This window comes from Lontra canadensis, unplaced genomic scaffold (assembly GCF_010015895.1).
Source record: "Lontra canadensis isolate GAN:19392208 unplaced genomic scaffold, GSC_riverotter_1.0 scaffold92, whole genome shotgun sequence".
NCBI classification, from domain to species: Eukaryota; Metazoa; Chordata; class Mammalia; order Carnivora; family Mustelidae; genus Lontra; species Lontra canadensis.
Window position 1 is genome coordinate 4,104,452 of NW_022631086.1, and position 20,268 is coordinate 4,124,719.

The following is a 20,268-nucleotide window of genomic DNA, read 5'->3' on the forward strand; positions in this document are numbered from 1 at the left end:
AACAATAACATGGTATCTAGAATATCTGAAGGTAGCTTTATTAAAAGAAGAGAAAACTTAATGATTCTATCCTGATACGGGAGAGTGCAGTAACCTGGCATCCCGAAGGGGGCGCTGCTCTTGAGCGTAAGATCACAGAAAGGGCCTCACCTCCGACTTCGCATCTCCTTCCAGACTCCAGAGGCTCTCTCCGGCTCTCTCTCCACAGTGGGATGATGGGAATTCATTCCAGACCTAGCTGGTGCTGGTGGACCTTCGAGCAGCTCGCACACATCTAGCAATCAGGGCTAGATATGGGTTCCATCTTCTTGAGGATTAATTACCTCTTCTTGAGCCTGGCTGCCTTGTGCAAGCACAGAACTGATATTGCGCCCTCTCTTGGCCACAGAGGTACCCACCTTCTTTCCAGTGTTGCAGGAGAGACCCCTACCTCTAGTCCTGGAAGCTTCATACCAGTCCTTGCCGAGCATGTCCTAATGCTGTGCATTGTTAGGTTTGGACATCTCATCCTTAAAAGAACTTTGCTTTTAGGAGAAGTTCTCGCGCTGGAGCCAGGTGCTAATCGTTCTACCCACCGACAGGACACTTGCTGACTCCTCTTTGCCCTCACCATGTTGCATGAACTTCTCATAGAGCACTTGTCACTTTGTTCTGTAACTAGAGAGCTTTCACACTTTTTCTCACCATGACCCACAAAAGGAAATCTATCTTACACTGCAAACCAGTGCACACAGACATATGCACAAACGATACAGATACACGGCGTCCATCTATGGGAGTTTCCTTACCTCCTACGTGTTGATATTCCTTACTCTGTGCTCTTCTGTTCTACTTTATTTATTTGTTCATTTGTTTTTTTTTATGCTGATCAAGACCCACTACATTAATTTCATGATCATGTAACAAGTCGCAAGCTGCTGTTTGAACAACACAATGCTAGTTAATGCACCTGACTCCCTCTCCTACATCCCTGTTAGACAGTGACCTCACTGCAGGCAGGAAACAATGTATGTCTATATCTCCTTTGTATACTTTGGCGCCTGGCGTGGAGCAGATGCTTAGGGAAATATTTGTTGGGGGGAGGAACTCAACCTGAGTCTTTATTCCTTGCCTGGCAATTTTAAGAACTGAGTGAGATCATGTATTTCAGGGAGGGAACACAGGGCTTAGCTCCAACAGATGCTCAACTAACATATGTTTCTTTAGGATTTTCTAGACTAGCTGTCCCTTTAATTCACTGTCTGCGCTGCAGTTTTTGGGGGGTGTGTTGGTGTGTGTGTGTGTGTGTGTGTGCGTGTGTTTTAAAGGTAATGAGGGTTTGAAGTCTATTAGCCTAAGGCCTCAGCCGGCCCAAGTACTTTAAGCTTTTCTGAGTTGCCATGGAGCCAGGGACAAAGTGCCCTCCAGGAACAGGTTGAAACTATGGGAAGGTCACAGGGGAGAGTGCTTTTTGTCCTACCCTGGCCTGGGACTAATTTCTCCATGAAAAGTAAAGACTTGCACTTATTAGAATTCCTAAAATGAAAATTACTTCCACGTTTTAAAAAGATTATAAAGTAAGTTTAAACTTAACATGAACATGGAAGGCTTTGTGTCTCAAAAGTCTTTATGAGAGCTCTCACTTCAGAGGTACTAAATTCTATCGTAGCAGAAAGACACTGGTTGGTGAACCTCTGATTCCAGTAGTAACTGGGGGTGGGGTAGCCTCTGCAGGTATCACTTCTTCATCTATGAAAAGGAGAATCTCACCCGTCCTCGAAATTCTGTGATCCCAAACACGAACCTTGGAGTCCTTCATTTTACGCTCCCGGGAATGCGTTGGCCATTGAGGAGATTACAGTCCAATGAAAACCTATTGCATTTGCAGAGTCTGAATCAAGTACAGTGCCTGAACCTTCTTCTCTAACAGTTTCTTGCTACTCTCATGTAGAAGCTCTTTTTTTAAAATTTAATTTAATTTTTTATTTTTTATAAACATATAATATATTTTTATCCCCAGGGGTACAGGTCTGTGAATTGCCAGGTTTACACACTTCACAGCACTCACCATAGCACATACCCTCCCCAATGTCCATAACCCCACCCCCCTTCTCCCAACCTCCCTCCCCCCAGCAACCCTCAGTTTGTTTTATGAGATTAAGAGTCACTTATGGTTTGTCTCCCTCCCAATCCCATCTTGTTTCATTTACTCTTCTCCTACACCCTTAACCCCCCATGTTGCATCTCCACTTCCTCATATCAGGGAGATCATATGATAGTTGTCTTTCTCTGATTGACTTATTTCGCTAAGCATGATACCTTCTAGTTCCATCCACATCGTTGCAAATGTCAAGATTTCATTTCTTTTGATGGCTGCATAGTATCCATTGTGTATATATACCACATCTTCTTTATCCATTCATCTGTTGATGGACATCCAGGTTCTTTCCATAGTTTGGCTATTGTAGACATTGTTGCTATAAACATTCGGGTGCACGTGCCCCTTCGGATCACTACGTTTGTATCTTTAGGGTAAATACCCAGTAGTGCAATTTCTGGGTCATAAGGTAGTTCTATTTTCACCATTTTGAGGAACCTCCATGCTGTTTTCCAGAGTGGTTGCACCAGCTTGCATTCCCACCAACAGTGTAGGAGGGTTCCCCTTTCTCCGCATCCTCGCCAGCATCTGTCATTTCCTGACTTGTTAATTTTAGCCATTCTGACTGATGTGAGGTAATATCTCATTGTGGTTTTGATTTGTATTTCCCTGATGCCGAGTGATATGGAGCACTTTTTCATGTGTCTGTTGGCTATCTGGATGTCTTCTTTGCAGAAATATCTGTTCATGTCTTTCATGTAGAAGCTCTTAAACAGTGTTTCACTGGCCTGAGGGCCAACGAGTCAGGTTGTGAGTGATATCAATTAAGCCTCAGAAATCAAGCTTTTGCATGAATCGTCACAGTAATTTATTTTGGAATTGTACTTCATCTTGCCCACGAAATGTGAGCAGTTGATTTCATGTGGTGTGAACTTATAATTCACATGCAGGTGATTTAACGAACCAACTTGTTTCTTTCCAGGACAGAGTGGCTCAGAGGATCATGGAGCTTCTAAGCCTAGCAGAATATGGAGTCTCTCCCCTCTGGCTGTCTGGATTAAATTTAAGAAGGTCAGTAGTGAATTCCATTGGCCACCAGTTCCTAGTGTGCAGGCTGTCCTGAAGTTAGCCGGGTGATAGGGAACATCTGACCTGCTTTGGCATTAAATTTACAATGTTTTCAGATGTCTAGGAAAAGTCAAATGCTTGGTGTGGAGAGGATATCAGAAGCTTCTTGCGTGCTCTCTCTAGGCTTTGCCCTCTACAGAGATTCTGATGAGAAGAAAATCAGATAATCAGTGCTTCAAATTGAAAGCTAAGCTCTCCCCTTCCCCGGCCCAATTTGTTGTTTTCAAAATGAACATGTATTGAGCTTCCATACAATTCAGGGGCTGTCATGTGGGTGCTGGTGTAGAGAGCAAAAGAAGGTGACGTCAGCAGTGGTCTTCTCCTAGCTCATTTCTCCTGGGCTCATCTGGCCCATTGCATTGACATTCTGATCCGTTTCCATGGCCTGCTCTACCTTCCCTGTAAAACAGATGCTTGTCCCACCATGGCCCTCCCCTGAAAATGGCCCTGAGCGGCTCCCATCTCCCCCAAGATTAAACCCAGCTTCACAACCTGACTTTCAAGGGCTCTGTGACCGAGTCCCCACCCCCTCCTCAGCCTCATCACTCACATCCCTTTCTCACCCTGGGACCCGTCATGCGTTGGGTCCCTCCGTGTCTTTGCTCTTACTGTCTTTATCTGGTGTGATCTCCAGCCCCTTCTTTCCCCAACCTTGCAAGATGCCCTCATGTGACAGTGCCTCTGGGCAGCCTTTCTGGAACCCACCATTCCAGGCTGTTGCCTCCCGTGTGTGCCCGAAACCCTTGCACATACCTCCATCCTACACTCACCACATTGTGGCCATGTTGCCCTTTTACTTTTCTCGCCCTCCTGCTGGACTGGGCGCTTTTCTAGTCTAGGACTCCCTTACTCTTGAGGTGGTAGAACATAGTGGTCAAGGACACAGACCCTGGGGCCTCGCTACCCAGGATCTCAGTTCTATCGCTTCTGACTGGGTTAGACCACCTCCCATCTTACTTCCCTTCTCTATAAAATGAGGGTCACAAAATTTCGTACATCACAGGGTTTGTGTGTGTCAAGAGTAATAAGACATATGAAGTACCAGAGAGAGTAGCAGGTAGTGGTACGAGCTGTGTACGTTCTATCTATTACTACTGCTCACTAAAGACTAAGTTCAGTGAAACTGGGTGTTTTCCCTTGAAGATGAGTGCCCGGCAAATACAACAGTGATTTGTAGGTAGTGGTTCTTTTCTGGAAATTTTAGAAGGTTTGGCTGAAGAAAGCTGAATGGAAATAGAATATTTTTTGAAATGTTAGGGGTTTCCTCAGTCACTCTTCATTAAATAGTAGGATCGCCAGGCTGGGAAGGCATCACCACTGCTTTGATTCTAGATGCTTCTAAGTGTATAGACCCTTTAGAGGTCTCTGAAGTCCATTTTAGGTTCCTATAAAGCCTGTGTTCGTTTGTTCGGGCTGCTATAGCAAAAATGCTTAAACTCAATGGCTTATGAACAATATACTTATTTCTCACAATTCTAGAGGCTGAGAAGTCCCAGGTCATGGCCGCATAGATTTGGTGTCTGGTGAGAGCCTGCTTCCTCACAACGTTGCCTTCCCAGGGTTCCCCACGTGGTACAAGGGGCAAGCTAGCTCTCCAGGGTCTCTTTTGTAAGGCCACTAATCCTAATCAGGAGGGCGCCACCCTCATAACTCAGTCACCTCCCTGGCTTCCCCTCCTAATACCTTGAAGTTAGGATTTTAATATATGACTTTGGGGAGGGGAGACACAAACATTCAGACCAAAGTGCTCCCACTCCTATAGAAAAAACATAAGGGTCATTTAAAAAAAAAGATTTTATTTATTTATTTGACAGACAGAGATCAAGGTAGGCAGAGAGGCAGGCAAAGAGAGAGGGAAGTAGGCTCCCCACTGAGCAGGAGCCTGATGCGAGGCTCAATCCCAGGACCCCGGGATCATGACCTGAGCCAAAGGCAGAGGCTTTAGCCCACTGAGCCACCCAGGCGCCCCCATAAGGGTCATTTTTGAGGTAGATTGAGAAGGGTGTGCTTCCTTGTCACTATTTTGTGGGGCTACCCTTTGCCTGAATTTCTATTTTTGAATAAGTTCTTTTAACACATATTGCTATTGAATTTTTTATATGAGTATCAAAGTCAAATACTGAGCTAAAATGAAAATGGTCTTCTTGGAGTTTAGCTTTCCCCCACCCCCCAGATGCCTTAAAAAGGGCTGGTTTCAGGTAAGGTGAGATCGATGGTCAATTTTGCTCTCTTTCTGTGAAGTGCTCTAATTTTAAGAGCACCCCTCAGCTGCTTGTGCGATCCTCACAGATTAATTTGAGGTGAAAACCTCTGTGAACTGAAGCTCTGGAATGACGATCTCACATCTAGAAAATTCCATTTCTGTGGAATTTTCCAGCCTGTGCTCATGGTCTGACATTCATGAGATTCTGTTGTGCTTGGATGAGAAGAAAAATTCTCTGTGACCTTGAAACTTTTGTTTTGGATGGTTCCTCCTTCTATGACTTCCTCATTGCCTTAATGGCTGCTCATGGATCCAAGATAAACCATTTTCCCATGCCCGCTGAGGGACTGGAGCTTAACCGTTTGACAGTCTCTGTTGTCACAGTGTTAGGACCAGCTTACTCATTTGCGCTGTAAAATTCTGGAAGGTAAACAGTTGTGTGTGTATTTTCATGTGTATCAAACTCACACACGCCTTTTGTTACCTCTTTGAACTCCTTGAGATTTCAAGGGTGCGCACGGAGGGGTAGATCCTGTCTTTGCGTTGGGCCCGTTCCCCATTCCAGCCCCGCCTGCTCTTTCCTCTCACCTGAACGTCTGAGCCAGTGGAGAAGAAACAGACAAGGGCCACCCCACCCTGCCCTGTGGGCAGCCCTACCTTATAAACACACACACATGCACGCACACAGGCACACGTGTACACACTTGCCTGCAACCGTCCGCCCCCAAGCTTGCACACACATAGTCCAGGGTTTCTAAAAGCTTCTCTTCAAACATGCATGGGAGATCTGCGTGCGGAGTCCCAGTATGGAAGGAGATCGGCTAGAGGCACAGCTTGAGTAATCTCTGAGTTTCTTTCCCTCTTTCCTCTTTGCACGTCACCCTTCCACGCTTCCCTTTGCCAAGACGTATTTCCGCGAGACCTTCTCTCTCAAGGCTCCTGTCTCTCCTGTCACTGTCTTTTTCCCTGGTAAGGCTCCAGCCTGAGGTATCCATCATGGGGGTGCTGCTGCGATCTGTTTTTTTCGGTGATTATCCTGAGCCATCCACACTCTGCCCCTCCCGCTTCTAACCAAGGCCGCTGACGAGTCCATTGAACCATCTGGGCAAGAGAGGGCTAAGCCCAGGACGGTGGGGCCAGCCCTGAGCCCCATTGTCAGTTTGTTCTAACCGACAAACTGCTCCGACACTGGTAGTTCAGGAGGAGCCTCACAGCCAGGGCCTGATGCTGTAACAGCAGAGCTCACGCAGCTAGAACCTCATCACCTAACACCCAGTGGCGGGCTGAACCGCTCTCTGAGGGTATATGCAAGCCCCACGACCCTGCGGTCAGGTCAGGTTTTATTGGTCAAGTTCAGGCAAGTTGCTGTGCACAAAAACCATTATTGCAAGAAGTCTGGGGCCCCGCCAGTGGGATTTGATTTTAAAGAATGTGCAAAAGACACAGAAAGAGAAGAGTGAATAAGCAGGGATAAACAAGACAAGAGATTTAAGGCAGCAGAAGCCTTAAGTGAGCCTTGGCTTGCAAAGAGGCAAAGGATGGCTAAAAGGACTTCCAAACTATCTTTAGACGGAAGAGGCTCAGAATGGGGATCACAGAGGGGTTAAATGAGCAAAGGGGTGGCTGGACTAGGAGATCGCTCTAGCCCTGGCAGTCAGTGATTCTAGCAGACAGATGTCAATGTTCTCTATGAGGCCCACAAGTGTCCAAGGATGTGAATGAGGAAGATAATTCTAGAGGCGGAAAGATTGACTACTGAGGCATTATCAGTTATTATTGCTTTTCAGCTAAAATGTTTAATGCGGGTCCCAGAATTACTGAATTTATTCCCAGGACATGTTTATTTTCTGGGAGAATCTGATTTGCTCAGGGTGCCCTGTTATTGGCTGATCTCACTCTGTACTTAATGGCAACTTTCATCTGTGGATCTCAAAGAATTTTATAAATATCATTTAGTTCTCATGTGCGACTTCGAATTCTTTCGCACGCTCGTGAAATAGGTGGTAAATACTTTTCCACCCAGGCAAAGCCAGAATACTGAAATGGAGAGTCTCCTGGTGGATGAGACCCGATACTGACACCCAAATGAACTCCAAGCTCTTCCCACCAATTACATCAGATCTTCCTCTGACATTAAACTCTCAAGTAGTCTGGGAGCTATTTCCAGATTTCCAATCAGTGTGTGGATTGAAGAGTTGTGTTTCCCTTCTGGCTTTAACAAAATTGGAACTGCCTTATATTCTGTCACATACACAAACTCACACACAAAACCAGAGCTGTCTGGAAGGTTCTGGGACAGGATGGAACACTTTGCTGTTGCCTGGCCAGCCCACCCTCCTATTCCTCTTCCCATCCCATTAGCACTGTTTCACTAACCACGGGGAATGCCTCTGGGGTTCGAGATAAAGGGGGAAGCTCACACATTCCAACCTCCCACCCCACACACTTCTGACTCTGATACCGACATCTTCATGGCCTAAATCCAAACGCTACCTACTGCCTTAATTTCCTCCCCATTTGTCCCTTCTTAATCCCCCACCGTCCAATGTCCCCTCTCTCCCCTCCAATGAATTCACTTTATGAAAGTCTTCAGTGACTCTGTGCAATTCTGAAAGGTATTTCTCAGGTCATTCCGCTTGACCTCCCTGATGCCCTTGTCCAAACTATCCTCCTCCTCGAGAGTCTCTTTTCCTTTGAGCTCTGTGGCCCTGAAATTCCCATTTTCCTTTGACCCTTCTGGTGATTTCCCTTCTTATTCGGAGGGCAGTCCGCGACAAATTCCACAAGCGCTTGTGGTCCTTGAGCTTCTCCGACCCTCCTGTGGGATCAAGTCTTGCCCTCCCCTCTCTGAGGGGAAGCGCTCCCTGTCTCCTAGACTGAAAAACTGAGAGCTTCTATTCGCACTTCCTTTCCCTTCATTTCCTACAGCCAGTGATTTACTGAGATTCTATTTTCTCTCCAAAGTAGCTCTCAGCTCTCACTGCCATTTCAACCCTGGCGCCTAGCATCTAGAGCATTTTTCCAGCGAACTTTTTGGTCATGCACATTAGCAAAATATATTCATATATGGACCTCAGATTTTAAAAGTTTTTTTTTAATTGAGATATAACTCACTCTCCCAGATTTAAATTGTTTACGTGTTATCTAGTGTATTAGTCTGCTGGCATTGCCACAGACAGGGTGACTTAAAGAACAGACTTTGTTTTTGCACAGTTCTAGAGGCCAGAAGTCTAAGATCAAAGCGTCTTCAGGGTTGGTTTCTGGTGAGAGCTCTCTTCCCGGCTTTTAGACCGCTTCCTTCTCACTGTGTCCTCACATGGGTTCTTCGGGGGCAGGGGAGGCTGGGGGTGCAGAGGGAGAGAGGAGAGACCCTACCTCCTATCTTCAAATACAGTCACGTTAGAGGTCGGAGCTTCCGTACATGAATTTGGAAGGGACACATGTCAGTTGGTAACACACGAAGGCTCTATTAAACTATTTAAAATACGTAAAATATACACTAAAAAACATAGCACTTTTAAAGGTAAATGCAAATAAGAATGTCAATATTTTCTTCCCACTCTCTTAGTGGATCACCTCGAGTGCACGTAGGAGTGCATGCCTGTCACTCGACCCCGTGGGCCTTGGTGATGATGACAACATCCTGACGGCTGTATCTGCTGCCGGGCTTCTGCGGTGACTTCTGATGCAGCCCAGCCTCTGTAGTCATCTTTATAAAACTTTGGCTCCTTCTTTTCCCTTCTTCAGAAAACTTTGGTGCCCCAGGGTGCCCAGAGGACAAGCCCATTACCAGCTTGACCCTCAGGGCACCCCATGTCCCACCACGACCGTTTTCCTTCCTAATGACCCGCTTGGGGCCCTTCCCCCTCCTCTGCAGGTCGTGGGCCTCTAGCTTGCCTCAGCACCACCTTTCCAGTTCCTCCAACATGCTCTCCCTCCCTTCTTGAGTTCTGTCCCACCTCTTGGTACGTGGTTACCTGCTGCTCAGCCATGTTGCTCCTGCTCTCTTGGGCACCATCTTGTTTTTCAGCTGGATTATGAGTTCCAAGAGCTCATGGCCCAGGAATTTCTTCTTCATTTCAAATCTTTCTCTGAACACAGACTCTGAACCTGTCTCTGTTGCTGAGGTGCTTCTTGGTCCTCCTTCCAGAGTGGCACCATCCACGGGGCAGCCCGAGCAGTCCCAGGGGTGGTGGTTGGGCAGAGATGACCACGGAAGCCTTGTAGGGGCCATCTGACTTGCCAATCACGCGTGTACCCATGGTCTGCAGCTTTTTACTGCCAATTCCTCAACCCACTCCAGCTCGGCTTCTTGCAAATGGTATTTCCCAGAAGTTGGTAATATACTCTCCTAAAGATTTAATAGAAGAAAAAGTTGGCTGCTTATTTGAAAAGTATGCTCTTGGCTGCCAACTCCAAGTGCCTTAAATTAATGTTGACAAATGGGAGATGTATTAGCAAAGCATCCATCTCTAGTGCCTGATGGGGCTCAAGACGTGCATGTAAATCATTCAGATGACAATTTTCTGGGCTGAGCGCTTGGCATTTACCTGCCACAACTCAGCGCACCTGTTCACAGATGACAGCACTGGGACACTGAGGATGATTTGAGACGACTGCCACTCAGGAGCAAAATGACTTCCAAAAATTGAAACGCAAGCTTGGAGCTGTCTCCAAATCTTCTCGAATTCCCCTTTAAAACACATCAGCAAATGCTGACCTGGACTAACATGAAGATATCAACTTACCCCCTGGACTTGAACTTTATGGCCGCCTGGCTGCACTGCAGCCATCCAGTTTCCCTGGGGACTGTCAGTCCCGGGATGGACGGCCTTGGAGACCTGTTCACTGAAACCCACCCTTCTTTGTGAAATGAATATGTGCAAGTGGAAAATTAGTTTCTGGGCCCATTTTAGGAGGTGATTGTCCCCAAACCTGAAGGGTTTAATATTTAAACTACCTATTTTTTTCCTTATTTACCTGGTAAACTTGGCAGAGTTGGCGACTGTCATAATTGTGTTCAGAGTCCAAAATTCATTTCACAGAGTATATTTCAGGCATAATATGGTTCAATGTCCTGAACCAAGGTTATCTTGCCAACACCTTTGAGTGCTTTGTGGCAGCCAAGGATGGTACCTGGTACAGGGGGGTCATGTGCATGACATGCCCGGACCTCGCGGGTTCCCATCAGGTGACGCTTTGCAGCTGAGACTGTATGTGCAGCAATCCTATAAGGGTTAGTTATTGAATTTTCTCTTCGTTTCTCCATACTTTTTCATGGTAGCCACCTGTGTGTCTCACTCTGACAGGAAAGGGCTGAGTGGGTGAGAGTGACAGATTTGGGGAAAAGCCAACACTGTTCACAGAAATCTCTGCCAGTCGATTTTTTTTTCTTTTCTTTTTTTTTTTTTGGCCAGTTGAATATTTCTTTGAGATTTTTGATCGTTTTATTTTCCCAAGAGACCCAAAGAGAAAGAAAGGAAGGGAAGAAGGAGGATTGGCAGAGGGAGGGATCCACGGAAAAAGAAAAGAAAGCATAGAGAATGAAAAGAAGGAAGAAAGGAAGGGAGGGAAGGTGGGGGGGAATACGGGAGGGAGGAAGACAGAAATGGAGAGAGTACGAGAAGAAAGGGAAGGGAAGGAAAGGAAAGGAAGGGAATGGAAAGGAATGGAGAAAGGAGAGGAAAAAGGAAAGAAAGAAAGGGAGAGAAAGAAAAGGAGAGAAAAAGAAAAAAGAGAAGAGAAGAAAAAGAAAAAGAAAGCCTGTCTTGCAGTCAAGCCCACCCACTTTTAAAACGCTGCCGCTCTGAGAAGAGTTTAGCTCAGGTCACACTTTCCCTTCCAGCCTCCATCTTCCACTGTGGCTGTTGGCACAGGCCACTGGACCATTACAGATGGCACCAGAGGAGGGGGGCTGTGCCGGCCTTCTTCTTTCTCCTGGACTTGCACTGGGGCCCGAGTGGGGATACCCACGTTGGCTGCCAAGTGAAGCATTTTCGTAGCCTGAGTCACACAGACAGACCTTTCGTCTGTGAACACAAAACAGGCAAATAAAGAACAGAATGCTGATCCTGAAAGGCAGGGGAAGGATCACTGTTCCGTACCATTATACCCACTCAGGGTAATTCTTAACCCTTTAATTCTGTGCTTCTGTTTTGTGGGAGGGTCATGCAAACTGCTAATGAGAGGGCGAGCTGGGGCCCCTCCTCACTGTTTTCTCTAGACCCCGCTTTGAAGCCCCGTGCCACAAATCAGCATGAAGGCTGGCAAGTCTGTTCATCACTGGGGCTTAATTAAAATACACTGAGCCTTGCAGAAACTTGTGGTTTAGAGTAATGGAAAGTTTAGGGAATCAGAAACATAGACAGATCCCAGGAAGAAAGGTCAAATTTCCCCTCCAGCCCTGGATTTCTCGCCTTCCATTTCCTCTCAGACTTCATGTTCATTGCTTCTCAAATGTATCAGTTATTTTTCTAACAAAGAACGAATCCATTTTATGACTATAAGTATTTGGTATTTACATACACAGAGGCATTATCCAAATGTTCTACTATTTCATATTCCTTCATATTGCATTAACTTACAAACACGTATGTTTTTCATGCCCCTACTATGTGTTCAGCAAGTGTGGGGTGCCAGGGATGCCGTTGTGAGCCGAGCTGGACCAGCTGGGCTGCTTTCCTCAAGAATCTTCTCTCTGAAGTCTTGGTGGGGGTCTCTTGGTCTTTCCATCATGTTAAGAGCACAGCATTTGGCTTGGTCTTGGGAAGTGAGCTCGACTTTTACAAAGTGTCAAATAGTTAAGAAAAATAAATGGTTTTGAATACAGCACTTGTTACCAGCATATAATTACATATCATTGAACATGTCTCTCTAACAGTGATGAGACAGCAGTATCCTGCAAAGCATGATGTACACATGTTACTTCCAGCTCCGTGAATCAGTCAGCACGGCTTCCTGCAAGTGTTGCTTCAGTTGTTGGCTGAGCTAAAGCGCTTTGGGACAGTGTCCCAGCGTACAGCTTCTACAGCCAAATCAACTGTGTGTGTTTGTAAAAATTCCCATTTTTTTTTTTTTTAGTCTCAGGGCAGGTCCACAGAATAGAATCTCAAGTGCTGGGATCAGACACCCACCTTTCCAGCAAGAATGCCCCCAGGCATTATTGTTCAGAGTAAAATTTAGAAGTGTTGTTTTTGAGGGGCATCTGGGTGGCTCAGTCGGTTAAGTGTCCCACCCTTGCTTTTGGCTCAGATCATGATCCTGAGGTTGTGAGATCGAGCCCCACATTAGGCTCTGTGCCAGGCATGGAGCCTGCTTGGAATTCTCTCTCTCTCTTTCTCTCTTTCTTTCTTCCTCTGTTCTTGCCCCCTGCTTGTGCACATGCATGCACACACACTCTCTCTCTAAAAAGAAGAGAGAGAGAGAGTATTATTTTTGAGCTTTTCTCATTAAAATCAATGCAAAAGCAGTCCATCAATTGGGTCAAACTAAACAAACCTAACCCAGCCTTTGGGGTGGGGAGCTGATATCAGCTAGGTCTGTGGTAAGTTTCCTTTGGCAACACATAACCCTTCCCCTCCCAAAGCAATAAATAATGATATAATATTGCTATGTTCAGCTGGTTGGGCCAAGGACGGACCTTCATCAGGTCATTTGCTTTCTCACTTTCTTTATCTGCAGAGTGAAATCTTGGACTTAATGATCTTTATGCACCTTTTTTGTTCACATGAAGACACGAAGCAGGTACCTGCAATGACGGCCAGTACTTTTATCCCTTCCTGTCTGCACTACCTTCCCACATCTGACACAAACATTGGCCACCAGGAGATTAAGGCAGAGAGAAAGAATAGGATTAGCACAACAGAAGCATGTCTTAAGTAAATTATGCCTTCAGACTCTAATTCTAATTATTTTTTCTTGTCTTCTTCTTTGTCATGAACAACGTCCTTTGTTCTGTTAGTGACTGAGTTCATCATTTTAAGTGATTCATTCATGTATTAATCCATTTATTGAACACTTAAGAGTGCCCAGGATATTTCAGGACAGGGCCATGTGTTGAGGATGTAGAAATGCACAAATAGTTGGACAGACCTCATATGGTCTTCTCCCTCCTAAAACTGGTATATTTTAGCCATAGTTCATCGACACCCTTTTCAATCCTAGATTCCTCCTCCTGAAGGAGTGGTGTAGAAAATATTTTTAAAACGTAAAGACAACAAAATTTAAAAAAAAAAGACAAGTTGGAGAAGGGCCGAGGGGAGAGAGAATCTCAAGCAGGCTCCATGACCATCGCAGAGCCAACTCAGGACTCAATCTCATGGCCCTGAAGTCACAACCTAAGCTGAAATCAAGAGTCAGATGCTTAACCAACTGAGCTACTGCAGGAACCCCTAAGAACTCTCCTTTAAAAACACCTTGGGGCCATGGGTGGCTCAGTGGGTTAAGCCTCTGCCATCGGCTCAGGTCATGATCTCAGGGACCGGGATTGAGCCCCGCATCGGGCTCTCTGCTCAGTGGGGAGTCTGCTTCCTTCTCTTTCTCTGCCTGCTTCTGCCCCTACTTGAGATCTTTATCAAATAAATAAAATCTTTTAGAAAAATAAAAATAAAAATAAAAATAAAATAAAAACATCTTGGGGCCCTGGATGGTTCAGTCAGTTAAGTGCCTGACTCTTGATTTTGGCTCAGGTCATGATCTCAGGGTTGTGAGATCAAGCACTGCATAGGGGTAGTGGCTGGGTGCGGAGCTTGACTAAAATTCTCTCTCCCTCTGCCCCTCCCTCACCCTCACAAGTGCACTCATGTGCATTCTCTCTCAAAAAAAATTTTTTTTCAAACTGATTTTCCCTTAATTATATTGAAATGTTTTTAATGACAAAATTCATGAAAGGGCTACTGTGTTTCCAAAATTCTTCTTGCTTAGTTGACACCACTTAAATGTTTTAAACTAGCAGGCTGCCTGGACTTACGAGTTTCTATCTATATCTTGGATTCAAGGTGGAAAAACGGTATTTGGATTTATCTTCCTGATCAATTTTATACTCAGGAGAGAACTCTACCATGAAGCTGTTTTACTCAGCTGTTGTTCACTTCACACAACCTGAGCAGATTTTTGATTAAGGTTTACAGGCAAGTCACCATATAAATTATGCAACCACCCCCCGCCACTCCCCCCGCAAGACATGGACAGACTGTGCCCTTGTTTTGTAGGAAGAGCGGGGAGTGAGCACAGAAGTCTCCCTCCCTCCGCATCCTGAGATATGAAACAGTATGTGCCATCCCTCTGCCTCCGTTTAGAAACGTGCATTTCCCCATCACAGAGAACCTCCTCTGTCATGATTACTAAGTTAAAACAACTCAAAAAATTCTTTTTCCTTCATTGTGTATGTAAAGCAATACCCAAAGTTCCGCAGTCCAGTTCAATGGTGAGCTGACCCTCCCGCGGGACCACGAGAGGCAGGGAGTATTTTCCCCAGAAGGTTGGCAGAAATGGGAGCTCATGCCTCCTTCATCGGGCAAACTGTCGTGCGGGTGAGGAAGAAATGCCACGGCGGGAATCAGAGGGGCCGTGCGCAGCCCTGGGTGGGAAACAGGTGCGGGTGGCTCCAGGCGCTCGTGGTGACACATGGTTCCTGCTTCCGATTCCAGACCTTTCCCAGCATTGCTCGTGAAATAGAAATCCTGAATGCTCTTTTCTGGTGCCTTCTTACTACGCAGTAAATGACTGATTTCATATAATTGGGAAAGCTTTTTCCAAAGACTAAAACTAGACTCATGCTGCTGGAAGTAGAAAAGCATATGTGCGTGTGGGAGGTGGGGCGGTAATTTGAGGCATGGCTGCGTTTGCTTTTTATGAATGTTTCACACTTCCGCGGAGGAATGCAGAGACTCCAACACGCAGGACCGTGCAGTGCGATTGTTAAAAGCAGGTACAGGCCAGCTTGTTTTATTTTTTTATGAGCGAGAGATAGAGAAACAGAGTGTAAGTGGAGGTGGGAGGTGGGGCAGAGAGAGAATCTTAAACAGGCTCCATGCCCAGCACTGAGTCCTCTGGGGGCTCGATCTCCATGACCTGAACCGAAATCAAGAGTCCCACACTTTAATGCACTGAGCCACCCAGGCGCCCAGCTTTTTAAAATTTTTATATTGAAAAATCACCTCCTTCAAAACATCTGAGAATTCTCAAAATTCCATATATCTAATAAATTACACATAATACCAGTTATAATTTTGAAAAACCTGATATTTAAATACTAATGATGTTAATGTATTAAAATATACATATATATGAGTCCTGGCGGGGCCATGCCCTGAACACCACACTTAACTCTCCGCGACAAGCCAGTGATGTAGGACTGTCCCCACTTTACATATGGGGAAACTGAAGAAGCCTAAGGAAAATGAAGGAATTTATCTGAAGTCAAGCAGCTAGAAACGAATGGAAGCAGGGTGCGAGCCCACGTGTTTATTTTGACTAGGGACCATATCCAGCGGTTCCGCATTTCCTCAGCAAGGATGTGAGCAGAGAAGCTGTTCAGGCCGTTTGCTCATCCTCTTATTATCTGGAATATTTTCTGCTCCTTTTGTCTAATTTTGTTGTCACCATTTTTCACAGCCACCGGATCAACAGCCACATTTGTCCCTTTCATTTTAATACTGTCGAGGGGGCGCCTGGGTGGCTCAGTTGGTTGAAGGTATGACTCTTGATTTCACCTCAGGACATGTTTCCAGGCTCCTGAGATTGAGTCCCTCATCAGGCTCCACGCTCAGTGTGGAGTCTGCTTGGGAGTCTCTCCCCTGGCTCGTGTGCTCTCTTTCTCTCTCGCTCAAATAAATAAATAAATCTTAAAAAGAAAAGAATATCTATGTATTTTTGGGAGTAACTGAAAACAAAACCACAGGAAGAACACAGGAAGACCATATCACCTTGGAGATTGTGTTGAAGAACTAAGCTTTGAAATGCTACATAATCTTGTATTTTCCCTTTGATTCAGGCTCTGGTGTAAGACTTAGATATTTTACAAAGTACCCCGTGTCCTTTCTAATGGCAGTTCAAACAGGCCTTCTGGTAGAGATGCTCCACTTGGGCCGTAACTGTCTGCGAGCCTCCAGGCTGATGACGGACACATGACTCCAGTTCCCCGGGCCGGGCTTCTTTGCTTCCCTCTTGAACTACAGCATGCTAGGTATTAGGTGTCGCTGCCCCCACTTCCTTGGCCCCCAAAATGTCCGAGAGTGGGATAAGCCTTACTCATCGTGCTCTGGAACGTCCTCTAGAGTGGAAGCCATGTCTTTCTATTTTCAGGGCCTTGTGCTGTGCCTGGCACAGAGTACATCCTTAGTTGATGAATAAGGAATACGTAAATAAAGGAGCCCTGTTTGAGAAAATGGCAGATGCAATGGGTTCTGCGTCTTGATATCACACTATTTTTATGAAAATGTGGTCATAGAAGAATGTTTCAGCTCCCAGGTTGGGAATCTATGGGCCAGACATTCAAATAAAGCCTCAATAAAAGAACTGTAAACTCAGAAGACTTCCAAGAAAAAAGTGCTCTGCACAAATAAATTGTAAATATTGCTTAGATAGGAATCTTCCTCATGTCTTCCCATGACCAAATTTTGGTACTTTAAGCTGGCGCTAAATCTATAGGCCTTCCTCTAAAATGGGAAGATCCAAACAAGAGCCATTCTGGGGTAAACCACGGTGCCTAAGTATGAATATAAATGGCTGAATGCAAATATTGAAGTTTTGGGGGGCAACTTGTAGCAGCTTCCACAAATGGTATATTATAGCAAACATATGGCAATGACAGTGAAATCATTACTTTTTTAAAAAAGAAAATTACTATTGTCTATAGATAATATAACCCACAATCATTTATGGAAGCGGTGTTTCCCATGTTGCTGTCCTTTTGAACAGATAAGAGTTTGTCTGTAGTGCAATAAAAATTCACGAACATTCCTTGGCCAGAAGGGCACTGGGAGAGCACCGAGGCCCCCAAGGTCTTTTCAGGGTCTTGCCTGTGGTGCTGGGAGGGACCTGGCCAAGGCGTGGCCAGGAGGGGACATCCTCCAGGCAGCTCTAGCTTTTCAATTATACTCCACTGGTATTTAAATCCAAGATCTTTCCTCTGCAAGGAGGAATTCTGAAAGTGTCTGCTCAGCCCCGCTGTGTCGTTATAGAAAAGGCCTCCAATTTGAAAATTCAGTCTTTCGTAATATTGTAACATGGAGATAAAATTTCCCTACTCACCTTAGTATTCCTGATGGAGTCCCCTGCAGCCAAAAAACAGTCATGACACTTGTTCTCTTCCTGTGGCACTTGGTCTGTCTGGTAGACAGTGATTTGTGTGTACCTCTTGTCACATCTTGGGCTGCTTTCACTAGTTACTAGACCCATATGTTCATGTTTTCCTTTGCCCTTGCTTTGGAGCACAAGAACCTTGGATTTGAACCCTGACTTTACGACTTCTATTAGCCATGAAAACTTGGACAAATTATTTCTTCTGTCTTGGCTTCAGTTGCCTCATCTGCAAAACAGTTTCTACCCTTTGGGGTTGATTTGAAGATGAGCCTGGATAGCGGGACACCTGGCATGCTGGAACCACCGAGGAGTGCCCTCTGTCATCAGTAATGATACTCTTGAGTAGAACCAAGGTTTGACCCTGGCTCTTTCCTCATCAGGGAGGAGCTCTGAGGATCTGCTCGCAGCCCAGAGCCACCAGCACTGCTGAAGCCCGAGGTCCTTCTCTGGGTGCCCCGTTGCTTCTAGGCTGCAGCTTCTCCATGAAGTTACCCCACTCTGCTGCTTCTCCACGTGGGACCTGCAGACGCGTTTGTATCATGATGCCTTGAGTCACGTGAGTGTGGCAGATTCTTGTATCAAAAGGTTTAAGCTGAGCTCAGGATGTTTCTATTCTTCCTTCCCCCCAATGGCACCCCTCAGGGGGCCAGGATGGAGACAAGAAAATACTTCTGAGCAGCGGCTTTGCTCAAGAAACCGTGCCAAGGCTGCGGCATTGAAAACAGAGTGTGAAGCACTGTCCTGCCTTTTAGGACCCTACAGTCCTGTCACCGAGACAGGCTATAGTATCAGAAGGCAGCTGACCACCCCAGGGATGTTTTATGCAGTGACAGCGTGGTACAAAGGAAAATAAGGGAAGATCAAGGTGGCTAGAGAGGTCAGGTCTGGGAGTGGTGGTCCTTGGTCTCGAGGAGCTTGCTGTCTTTGTGTCCTCTCTGCCAGAGGCAGGACACTGAGAGCAAGTTTGCTTTTTGGGGCAGAAGGAGTCCTTGGGTTGATGGACTCTGGCGGGACTCCCAAGAAGATTCAATAGCCAATTGAAACAATCAAAATCTGGAGGTGAGCCCATGAAGGTGGAGTGGTATTTCACCTCAAGAACTTGAGTTTGAAGGTGGGGAGCGTGAGCAGGCCCTGCCAACAGGCAAATGCGATCGGGTTTAATGCTGAGATCCAAAAACCCATTCCAGTCCTAATGGTGTTTCTGTCCTTTCTTACACAAAGACCAAGTACCTTAAAAGCTAGAGCTCTGATGTTTGATGTCAAGAGTCTGTGTGATGAATGCTGGTTTTCTAACATTTTAATTAAAATTACATCAACGCAGAAAAAGGCACTGATTCTCAGATACAGCTTTGCGGATCTACTCTGATGATCACCCTGTGTAACCACGTGCTGGTTCAACAAATAGAACACTACCGGCTCATCTCCCTTCCCTGGTCCCTTCCCAGTCACCAGAGGCAACCACTATCCCAACACCTACACCAGACATTAGTGTCACCTGTTTCTAACTTTCTAGAAATGGAACTACATAGTACCAATTAATTTATGCCTGGCTCCTTTCTCTCAATCTTATGTTGGTAAGATTCATTCAAGAGTTGACTTATTTACTATACTGAGCAGTATTCCATAATATGAATGTGTCACACTCGCTCCATTCTGCTATTGAGGGACACTTGGATTGTGTCTTCTTTGGACTATCACATACAAGTGATGTTGCTATAAATGTTCTTATACCTAACACTGAACACATTTAAGTGTGTTTCTGTTGGGTATATGCATGGGAGTAGAATTTCAGGATCCTAAATTCCGCATCGATTCAATTTCTGTAGTCTCTGTCAAAGTTTTTCCAAAGTGACTGTATGAATTTATACTCGCACAGGAGTTCTGAGCCTTATATACACAGCTTTGCTGACACTGGAGATGATTGTCTTTTTAGTTTTAGCCATTTGGAGGGCATACTCTAGGGTCTCTTTGTTGTCTTAATTTTTAGTTCCCTGATGACTGATGTAGAATATTTTTTCACATGTTAATGAGCTATTTGGGTATCTTTTGTATAGTAAGTTTTCCAATCTTTTGCCCATTTTTAATTGCAATGACTGATTGTTTTAGTTAATTGATTTGTCTAAGTTCTATGCATCGCTTGGATGCTAGACTTTTATGGGGCCCAATTCTTGCAGATACCTTCTCTCTGGCTGTCTTTGTAGCTTAGTGATCAGCAAACGTCTCTAGGAGAAAAAGTAGCTGAATTGTGGGCTCCTCTCTCCAGAATTCTCTTTTCTCAGAGATTTTGGTCCTAGACCTCAGTTTCTGGGCGGCTCTTTAATGACTCTGAACATGAGTTTGTGTGCCTGATGGTTTATCCGGATTTACTGCTAGTTTTTCACTTCCGAAGGGTTGGTCTATTATAAGCTCTTCTTCCATCTCTAGAAGCATGAAGTTAAGAACTTTTGGTCATCTCAAAGGAAAACCGTAGAATAGAGAAGCATGTGTGTTATCCTAAGGACAATGACCCCTGACCCCATGGGCAAACGTGGTCTGAGACTGGAGAGAAACACCTGTC

At 45.4% G+C, this 20,268-nt stretch overlaps 1 protein-coding gene across 1 annotated transcript in view; it reads left to right on the top strand.

Moving 5' to 3' along the window:
* Window positions 1–20,268, top strand: part of SCAF8 (SR-related CTD associated factor 8) — a 220,414-nt gene that overhangs the window by 184,569 nt on the left and 15,577 nt on the right. Inside the window, exon 22 of the transcript XR_004380172.1 lies at window positions 3,060–3,148. The gene's annotated coding sequence lies outside the window, so the exon portion shown is untranslated. The remainder of the gene's footprint in view (window positions 1–3,059; window positions 3,149–20,268) is intronic.